This window comes from Triticum urartu, chromosome 1A (assembly GCF_056163025.1).
Source record: "Triticum urartu cultivar PI428250 chromosome 1A, HENAU_Tu73, whole genome shotgun sequence".
In the NCBI taxonomy this organism is placed as follows: Eukaryota; Viridiplantae; Streptophyta; class Magnoliopsida; order Poales; family Poaceae; genus Triticum; species Triticum urartu.
Genome location: NC_141873.1, coordinates 6,818,238 through 6,829,451, shown reverse-complemented (window position 1 = coordinate 6,829,451; position 11,214 = coordinate 6,818,238). Strand labels below are relative to the sequence as shown.

Sequence of the window (11,214 nt, the reverse complement as noted above, 5' to 3'; positions counted from 1 at the left end):
AGATGAGGTACCAATCCACCTACTTGACCATTTTCCTTAGCCCTTCCTATCAAAATTGCTAACATATCCACCACAATGTTAAATAGGATAGGGGACATCGGATCTCCTTGTCTTAGGCCTCTATGTGTTTGGAAGTAATGACCTATATCGTCATTTACTTTAATTCCCACACTACCTTTTTGCGTAAATGATTCAACATGTCGGCGCCAGGCTTCATGGAAACCTTTCATACGCAATGCCTGTTGGAGGAATGACCATTTGACCTTATCGTACGCTTTCTCGAAATCCACCTTAAAAATCACTCCATCTAATTTTTTGGAATGGATTTCATGGAGCGTTTCATGCAGGACGACCACCCCTTCAAGGATATTTCTGTCCGACATGAAAGCAGTTTGGGACTGTTGCACCACAGAATGCACAATCTGTGTGAGCCTATTAGTCCAGACCTTGGTGAAGATTTTGAAACTAACATTGAGGAGTTAGATCGGTCTGAACTGATCAATTCTCACAGCATCCGTTTTCTTAGGAAGCAGTGTGATAGTTCCAAAATTCAAGTGAAATAAGTGAAGCTGTCCAGAGAACAGATCATGGAACATAGGTAGCAAATCCCCCTTAATAATGTGCCAGCACTTTTTATAGAACTCGACCGGGAATCCATCCGGTCCGGGAGCCTTATTGTTCTTCATCTGTGCAATAGTATCAAACACCTCCTTCTTTGAGAACGGGGCAACCAGAATATCATTTTCGGCAGCCGATAGTTGAGGCACATCCTCAGTCCTGGACTCGTCGAGGGACACACAATTATCCTCTGGAGGTCCAAATAACTGCCTATAATACTCGGTAATATATGTTTTTAGGTTATCCTGTCCTAAAATAGTGCCCTCATCTTGTTCAAGTTGAAAGATTCGCTTCTTTCTGTGCTTACCATTAGCAATCAAATGAAAGAATTGAGTATTCGCGTCCCCTTGGACCACTTTGCGGATCTTAGCTCGCAAAGCCCACTTCAATTCTTCTTCGCGGAGCAGTTCTTTCAACCTCTTCTCCGCCTCAGTTTTAACCTGAAGCTCAGCTGGCAGCAAAATCGTGGATTCAGCCTTTATGTCTAGGGCCTGTTAAGAGAAAGGAGTCTATCCTTTTCAATCTTATACACACCACTGAGGTGCTTATCCCAACCCCGTAAGAAACTTCTCAAATGCCTAATCTTATTCTGCCAACGCTCGACCGCAGTCGTACCTCCTGCACCCCTAGCCCATTCCCTGGCAATCGGGTCCAAGAACCCCTCGCGTTCGAACCATGACATCTCGAAAGAAAAGGTGTTTTTGTTACCCACGTGGTTCGGCTCCCCTGAGTCCACGAACAAGGGTGTGTGATCGGATATTCCCCGCGAGAGAGCTTGCACCGTAACCAGAGGGAACTTTTGTTCCCACTCCACGCTCGCGGGAACTCGATCAAGTTTTTCGTAAGTTGGGTTTGGCAGAGCATTAGCCTAGGTAAACTTTCTACCAGAAAGCTCTATCTCCCTCAGATCCAAGCTTTCAATAATGGTATTGAACATAAACGACCACCTGCCATCAAAGTTATCATTATTCTTCTCCTCTCTCCTCCTAATGATATAGAAATCACCCCCAACTAAAACTGGAAGCTGTTCTGACCCAAAGATTCGAAAAAGGTCCGCCAGAAACTCCGGTTTAAGCTCGGGCTGTGCGGCACCATAAACCGCCACCAAAGCCCAGTTGAAAACATCTACTTTAGACCTTACTCAAAACTTTACCGCGAAGTTGCCCATCACTACACTTCGGACTTCAAGCGAATCGCATCTCACACCTAGCAAGATACCACCCGATCTTCCTTGCGGAGGGAGGCAATGCCAATAGAAATCAATACCACCCGCAAGAGAGGAAAGAAACTAGGAAGCAAAGTTTTCTCTACCAGTCTCCGATAGAGCAATGAAATCTAAACGCTGCTCTAAAGATGCCTCAGCAAGAAACCTTTTTTTAGCCAAGTCCTTTAGACCTCTGCTATTCCAAATGATTCCTTTCATATTTCGTCATGGAAATTTTTAGTAGTCCGAATCCTAGCACTCCTACGAACTGCAGAATCGGGATAGATCTTCCGTTTCCACTTGCGCTTTGGTTTACTAGGCTCTGACGCCCGGTCCTCATAACCGGGTTCAACGATACTACCAGCGGCATTCTCTAGGGGCACATCATCGTCCTCAGACTCATGATTGGGGGGTGCTAGATCCTCACACAGATTATCGAGCACTCTAACCCCTAACGCATCAATCTCATCATCATTCATTGGTTTAATCGCTGCAAGATTATGAATAGTCTCTAAGGCACGCTCCGCCTCCAAATCTAATAGATCATTCACCGAATTGGAAATCTCACTATCAGTATCACCTAGTGAAACTCCTAATTGGTTTGCATTATTTATAATCTCCTCATTAGAAAAATGCAATAAAGAATTAGAAATGTTGACGGTCATACCAGAAGAGATCGCAGCATCCTGAAGCTTGGCCGCCCTCATAGCGCACCGCTGCTGCATATCATCAACCTCCGGAAGCTCGTGAATGCGAGCACTCATCCGTCTCCCCGTCGAGACTGGGTCCGGGATCCCGCCAAAAGCAACGACCTCCTCCCTAGTAAAGCCTCGCGCTGAGTCCCTCAAAGGATCAACCAAGGTTACCGGAGGAGGCGGCTGCGGGCTCCCAAGCCCCTCAGACAAATGCCCCACGCCGGGGTCCACAGCCACGGGTACGACAGGAGAGGGAATGGCGGGGGCTGCCTGCCCGCGCCCTCCTGCCGCCCCACCCGCTGGCGCAGAGCGGAGCGCCGTCGTCGTAGGAGACGCGGTCCTCCTGACCGCCGAAGAGGAAGGAGAAGCCAGGACCACCTGCCCCAGCCCCCCCCCCCAGCGCTGCTGCTGGCGCGGGTGTCGCCGCCACAACCGGAGTAGCAGGAGCCGAGGCCGCCTGCCTCAGGCTCCCTCCCCCAGCGCTGGCCGATCCCAACGTGACCGACATCACCGGCGTCGGGATATGGAGAGGAGAAGTCAAGGCCTCCTGTCCCGAACCCCCTCCCCCCAGCACCAACTCACACGCAGCCATCGGCACCGGAGCCTCGACCACAGGAGGAGCAAGGGAAAGAGAAGTAACCTCCGGCTCCCCCACCCCAACTCCATCCACAGTCCTCGCCGATGAGGCCCTCACCAAGCGTCCAGGCAAAGAGCCGCCAGCCCCCTCAAAATCCAACAAAGGAAGCGTGCGCTCAAACATATCATCAGAGTCTACCCGGTCACTCCAAAGTCTGGGAGGCACTGATGCTGACTCAAAGGATCCAAACCGCAACGAAGTCATAGGCACCGATGGCGATTCTGCCGGCTCAACCCCGGTCCCATCCCCGGGCAACTAAGCATCTGGGTGAGAGCCGTTAGACCCCTCTCGTGTCGACTCATCAGTCGGTGCCCCATTGGCTCCCGCACCGCCGTCACCCTCGTGCATATCAACATAATTCCCATTAACCGCATCAGCAAACAGATCAGTGTCCTCAAACTCAATCTCGAGCGGGAACACCTCTCCCCTATAAGTCCAGTTGACCACATCAGGCACGAACTCAATATCCAGAATACTCACTAAAATCTGGGCCACCCCATGAGCCCGGGTAAAAGCCATATCAACTCTCTCCGTCTTCCCAACCATAATACCCAAACTGGCCACAACTCGAACATCCTGCAAAGGCTTAGATGGAGCCCCTACAAACCGCAACTAGACCTGCGTAAGCGGCTTTTCCTTAGGCTCCACCTTCTTCCACTCGTGAAACTCTAGAATGCACGTAGTGCCAGGGACTCTACACAAACCAAAGCTCAACAACCGCTGCAAGTCATCCACCGTGGGGAAATCGACCTTAAAAACATTATCCTCGAGAACAACCAGCTCCCAACAAAAGTCCCCCGGAGCCAGCTCCTGAAGCCTCCGCACGATCTGAGCCTCAGTCACCTCGCCCTGGGTAGCTTTCACAACCCCGGTGGTCAAGCTCGGGGTCCCCTCCGGAATCTCTCGCGTAGCCGGTGACTCAAAGAACATAAGCTCAGCACAATAGACTCCATACATAGTCAGCGACGGAGCTTGGTCACGCAAGAACGGGCACTCCCCCGAGGCATGTGACGGCTTGCCACATGACTCACACAGCTCGGCCACGCACTCAGCAATGAAGTGGCCTTTCTCCCCACAATGGTAGCAAAGCATCTTTTCCTTCTTGCGCGCATACTTGGACACCCTCTCAGCATCTGACCTGTCGGTAACCTCAGCCACAGTCGCAGCCTCAGGAACCTCAACACTGGCCAAGGCAGTCACCACCTCCATCGCCTGGGAAGGAAGATCAGTGGACACGTGGTCGGCCTCCAGTGCTGACGCCGCATGGTCAACAACTACCGGAGGCGGAGGCGGTCGGCGAAACCTCCCACGGCCCCCACCCCGACCACCACGATGGCCCCGATAGCCTCCTCCCTGGCGGTAGTCCGGGCCTGAGGCTCCCTCAACAAATCCGCCTGGAGGGCCGAGAAACGGTCTCTCAGCAGACCCATCACTCTGCCAGGCATAGCCACGACCTCCTCCCGTGGACGAGGAACCACGATGCCGTCCATCACCATACGCATCATACCCATCATCCCCCCACTGGCCTCGGGGCGGATCATTGGGCTCTCTATTGGTAGAATTCTATCTCGTCTGAGTCGGACCCGACTGTTACTGCGCCGGCCTCGCGACGTAGTGGGGCGGAGGTGCGGCACGAGGCTGACCGCCCGACGGTGTCGGCACACCCCCAAGGGTAGTACCACCGCGGCCAGCAGGAACCACACCGGTCACGCCCGGCGCAATAGGCCGAGGCCCTCCATGACCCGCAGCCGGCTGAGCGGCGGGTGCCGCGCCCAGCACCGGAGGCCTCAGCCCGCCCCGACCAGCAGCCGGCTGTAAGGGCACATGCCCCGGAGGCCGCACGCCCAAGGGGCCAACTCCTCTGCCCGGGTGACCCTGCACAGCGCCCCCTTCCGCCGGCGGCCTCTGGCCAGGCGGCGCCAGGACTCCACGTCCGGCACCCGTCGCCGGCGGCGGAGCCGCCCCACCCCATCCCGTTGGATCGGATGAGGCCTTCTTGGCTGGCGGCGGCGCAGCCCCGCTGCCGGCCATGTCTAGCAGTGGCCGGATCCTCCTAGCCCGACGAACTCCACAGACCGGGAATCCCCTCATCCCGTGCTTCCGAACCCTAGGACCAGGAGGCGACGGCGCACGAGCGAGAGAAACACGATCGCCCTCGTACGTGCATGGGACCTCGATATAGGTAGGAGTATGGCCCGGTACAGCCTGGGCCTCATACCCATCTGTCCCCGGCCCAACACCTCGCGGACCCGGTTCGCTCCGAACCGGCCCAACACCACCCAGCAGCTGATTCAAACGCTGCGATCTCGCGAGCGAGATCCCGGTCACCGATGCGGCCGTCACGGGCGCCGCCGTTGCCTGAGTAACGGCATGCCGCCTCACATTCTTTCTCTTCTTGACAGTGATCCAAGACTCCGGCCTAATCAAATCGACTAACGTAAGATTCGGAAGACTCACCTTAGGTAGGGGACCCTTCCATGGTATGAGCGCCGATGCCGCCGTCTTCTGATGAACTACACGTCGGATCATCTCATTCTTCTCGCCCGCGTGAAGACCGATACGCGCCGGATCGTCCAGTGGCAGAAATCGATCGATCGTCGTGGCCACTTCATCTTCGCTATAACCTGAATGGAAAAATTCGCAAATGAGATCTGAGGGCGTCGGAGAGGGCGGCGACTCCACCGGGGATGCATCCCCATCGTCGTCCGTGTCTTCCTCGTCGGACTCAGCGAGATCCCAGAAGCGCCTGCCGACGCGCCGGCGGTCACCGGCGGCGGACGGCACCGTCGCGGTCGGGGGCCCGGACGCCCGCCCAGTCGCCCTCATGTCTCTCATATGTTGACTCCAGAAAGAAAAATAACAATTCAACTATGAAGATTTTTTTCTTCTGCAACATGCAACATGAGTCGTGTTTCAGAAACATAGTCCCGATTGCAGACCTGGAGGAGCGCCCGGCGTTAGAGCGTACGAGGCCAAGCATCGCAATACGACACATGTTTTAGAAACATACCTTCGGTTGGGCATGAGAGCTCGTCACAGTCGTATCGGAGTAGAGACAGCTGCTCGGAGTGTTGGGTTGGAGAAGGCACGGCAACTCCGGCGGCCGCCGACGCTCCATGGCTGTCGAGGATATACCCTGTGGCGTAAACCGGCCGGAAGTATAACCCGGCCGGACTGGACGACTCACTGGTAACCCGCGTGGAGCTTGGCGGTTCACGGGCTACCCGCCCGGTCTTGGCGGTTCATTAGTAACCCGGCGGGCGGGTCAGATGGATGACGAGGCCCATGGCCCAGAAGGCCGGTTCACATTTAATGGTGGGCCGGTTTATGAGGAAAGCACAAGGAATATTCCCTTACAAACGAAGCAAGACTAGGACTCCACTTGTAATAGAGTAATCCTAATCCAACTAGGACTAGTCATGTAAACCGCCCCTTCAACATATATAAGGAGGGGCAGGGCTCCCCAAAGAGGGACAAGCTACAAGCAAGAAACAATCTCTAGGGCTAGACACAAAACCCGGTTTACGGCGTCTCCCTCATGATGATAATGAGACCTAGCCACAAACAGCATGTAGGGCTATTCCGGATGATGTTTCCCGGGGCCCGAAGCTGTCTAAATCCTTGTCTTGTGTGTTGATCCGCCCTGCGTCTCTCGTCCCACCCAACCCCTCTCAAGCTACCACATAGATGCGTTGGCCTCGCGACTAAGTCCTAACACTAAGGACATCTGCCGTGACAAATCCACGACAGTTGGCGCCCACCGTGGGGCTTGCGCACGGTGGTGTTGAGTTCTTGAAGGGATCTTTTTAAGGATCGAGAGGCCACGACCCTCCGGATGAGCAATAGCCGGCGAGGAAGAGTTTACATCAACAATAATCAGTTGGACTGACGAGGACAAGAATTAAGTTCATAAGAAATTAGGGTTACGGCTTATGCGCCGCCACAGGTGTCTCTGACGATCTGTCAATCTGAGGACACATCAAATTTTTCTACGACAGCGCACGACGCGTTACATCGAGATACGCAAGAGTTTGTCCGTATGTGTCCGGATCACCCAGAAACTACCACCATGTTTTTTTAAAACCAAGACGGCTGCGTTACAGAGTCGATGCTACTCCCTGTTTCAAGTTTCGAGGAGGGATTGACGTGCTAGATGGCTCAGTAGTAGAAAACAGGGCTATGGTCCAGGCCGGCTCAGCCCATTAGTCCCGGTTCAGTCTAGAACCGGGACCAATGTGGGCATTGGTCCCGGTTCGTGAGCCCAGGGGGCCGGCCGGGCCACGTGGGCCATTGGTCCCGGTTCATCTGGACCTTTTGGTCCCGGTTGGTGGGATGAACCGGGACCAATGGGCCTCGCTCTTGGCCCACCACCATTGGTCCCGGTTGGTGGCTTGAATCGAGACCAAAGGCTCCCCTTTAGTCCCGGTTCATACCACCAACCGGGACCAATGAAGTGCCTATATATACCCCCTCGTGCAAGAGCAGAGCACAGTGCTCTGTTTTTTCTGGCCGAGGGGGAGAGGGCTTTGTGGTGCTCTAGCTCACCTCCTATGCACATGAGGTGTTCGATGGAATGCCCGAGCCACACTACTTAAGCTTTCTCCTCTCGAAGCTCGACCTCCAAGCTCCATTTTCCTCGAGATTTGTCTAGATTTAGCGGTCCGTCATGCCCCGTCCCCGTCTTCACCGCCGTCGATCACCCGCGCCGATCTCATCACCGACACCACCGTGGTGAGCCTCTTGTTCTTATCTTCTTTCTGAAAGGAAAAATATTCTTACTTGTATGTTTAGATAGATACTTGTATCATTTTCTTACATTTATTATTGCATCTTATATAGTGCGATGGTTTTGGTATCCGCCCCCGTCGGCCCTCGTCCTGTCTATGATTCGGATGTGGTATGTATATTATCTTTATAACTATTGGTTCATTTATTGTTTATGAAAATTATGCCGACCAACGTGACATAGATTTTATTTATCTAGGATGTATGTGAATCGGAAATGCCAACCGACCCTATTATCGAGAGGTTAAATTTAGTTGAAGAAGAAAACAATTTGTTGAAGGAAAAAATAAAAAAAATTGAGGAGGAGAAGATGATATTGGAGTTGCATGTTGCGGATGTCGTCGATGATCACAAGATCAAGATGGATGCAATGCGCTTGAAGATTAGAAAGATTAGAAAATATGCCATTCATACCGAGGCTTGGTATCATTATGCCGTTGGATCAATTGTTACCTTGGTTGCGATTATGATCGCATTTGTTTTCGCATTGAAATGTTTTACATAGTTTCAGTGTATTGTTTAATTAATTAGATGCTCTGGAGAGCTATATGTTGTTAGATGAGAACTATGTATGCACTTTGGTTTTAATGTGATGATGAACTTCTATTAATTTGGACACTTAATTATATATAATGCACGCAGATGAACCGACAATGGATGTACGGTGACAGACACACCCGCGAGTACATTAAGGGCGTGCATGAGTTTCTCGATGCGCCTGAGGCAAACAAGCAGAATGGTTTTATGTGTTGTCCATGCACTGAATGTGGGAATACGAGGTCTTACTCTAACCGGAAAATCCTTTACTCCCACCTGCTTTACAAGGGTTTCATGCCACACTATAATGTTTGGACAAGGCACGGAGAAATAGGGGTTATGATGGAAGATGGCGAAGAAGAAGAGTACGATGACAACTATGTGCCCCCTGAATACGGTGATGCTGCAACGGGGGGAGCTGGTGAAGATCAAGAGGAACCAGACGATGTGCCCAATGATGCTGCAATGGGTGAAGCTGCTGAAGATCAAGAGGAACCAGACGATGTGCCCGATGATGATGATCTCCGCCGGGTCATTGTCGATGCAAGGACGCAATGCATTAGTCAAAAGGAGAAGCTGAAGTTCGGTCGCATGTTAGAGGATCACAAAAAAGGGTTATACCCCAATTGCGAAGATGGCAACACAAAGCTCGGTACCATACTGGAATTGCTACAGTGGAAGGCAGAGAATGCTGTGGCTGACAAAGGATTTGAGAAGCTATTGAAAATATTGAAGAAGAAGCTTCCAAAGGATAACGAATTGCCCGACAGTACATACGCAGCAAAGAAGGTCATATGCCCTCTAGGATTGGAGGTGGAGAAGATACATGCATGCCCTAATGGCTGCATCCTCTACCGCGGTGCATACAAGGATCTGAACGCATGCCTGGTATGCGGTGCATTGCGGTATAAGATCAGACGAGATGACCCTGGTGATGTTGACGGCGAGCCCCCCAGGAAGAGGGTTCCTGCGAAGGTGATGTGGTATGCTCCTATAATACCACGGTTGAAACGTCTGTTCAAAAACGAAGAGCATGCCAAGTTGATGCGATGGCACAGTGAGAACCGAAAGAAAGATGGGAAGTTGAGAGCACCCGCTGACGGGTCGCAGTGGAGAAAATCGAGAGAAAGTACTGGGATGAGTTTGCAAAGGACCCAAGGAATGTATGGTTTGCTTTAAGCGCGGATGGCATTAATCCTTTCGGGGAGCAGAGCATAAATCACAGCACCTGGCCCGTGACTCTATGTGTGTATAACCTTCCTCCTTGGATGTGCATGAAGCGGAAGTTCATTATGATGACAGTTCTCATCCAAGGCCCTAAGCAACCCGGCAACGACATTGATGTGTACCTAAGGCCATTAGTTGAAGAACTTTTATAGCTTTGGAATAGAAACGGTGTACGTACGTGGGATGAGCACAGACAGGAGGAATTTAACCTTAAGGCGTTGCTGTTCGTGACCATCAACGATTGGCCCGCTCTTAGTAACCTTTCAGGACAGACAAACAAAGGATACCACGCATGCACGCACTGTTTAGATGACACTGAAAGTATATACCTGGAAAAATGCAGGAAGAATGTGTACCTGGGCCATCGTCGATTTCTTCTGACCAACCATCAATGTCGAAAGAAAGGCAAGCATTTCAAAGGCGAGGCAGATCACTGGAAGAAGCCCGCCATGCGCACCGGTGATCACGTGCTTGCTATGGTCAATGATTTACACTACGTAATCTTTGGAAAGGGTCCCCGTGGACTAGCTGTTCCGAATGACGCTGAGGGACACGCACCCATGTGGAAGAAGAAATCTATATTTTGGGACCTACCCTACTGGAAAGACCTAGAGGTACGCTCCTCAATCGACATGATGCACGTGACGAAGAACCTTTGCGTGAACCTGCTAGGCTTCTTGGGCGTGTATGGGAAGACAAAAGATACACCTGAGGCACGGGAGGACCTGCAACGTTTGCACGAAAAAGACGGCATGCCTCCGAAGCAGTATAAAGCTCCTGCCAGCTACGCTCTTACGAAAGAAGAGAAAGAAATCTTCTTTGAATGCCTGCTCAGTATGAAGGTCACGACTGGCTTCTCGTCGAATATAAAGGGAATAATAAATATGCCAGAGAAAAAGTTTCAGAACCTAAAGTCTCATGACTGCCACGTGATTATGACGCAACTGCTTCCGGTTGCATTGAGGGGGCTTCTACCGGAAAACGTCCGATTAGCCATTGTGAAGCTATCTGCATTCCTCAATGCAATCTCTCAGAAGGTGATCAATCCAGAAATCGTACCAAGGCTAAGGAGTGATGTGGCGCAATGTCTTGTCAGTTTCGAGCTGGTGTTCCCACCATCCTTCTTCGATATCATGACGCACGTCCTAGTTCATCTAGTCGACGAGATTGTCATCCTGGGGCCCGTATTTCTACACAATATGTTCCCCTTTGAGAGGTTCATGGGAGTCCTAAAGAAATATGTCCGTAATCGCGCTAGGCCAGAAGGAAGCATCTCCATGGGCCATCAAACAGAGGATGTTATCGGGTTTTGTGTTGACTTCATCCCTGGCTTTAACAAGATAGGTCTCCGTAAATCGCGGTATGAGGGGAGACTGACTGGAAAAGGCACTCTTGGAAGAGACTCAATAATATGCAGGGACGGATATTCTTGGTCTCAAGCACACTACATAGTTCTACAGAACTCTACCTTGGTGACCCCGTATGTCGATGAACACAAGAACAGTCTGCGC

At 51.8% G+C, this 11,214-nt stretch overlaps 1 pseudogene; it reads right to left on the bottom strand.

The window, feature by feature from the left end:
- Window positions 1-479: 479 nt before the first annotated feature.
- Window positions 480-5,989, bottom strand: LOC147988208 (uncharacterized; annotated as a pseudogene).
- Between the last annotated feature and the right edge of the window lie 5,225 nt (window positions 5,990-11,214).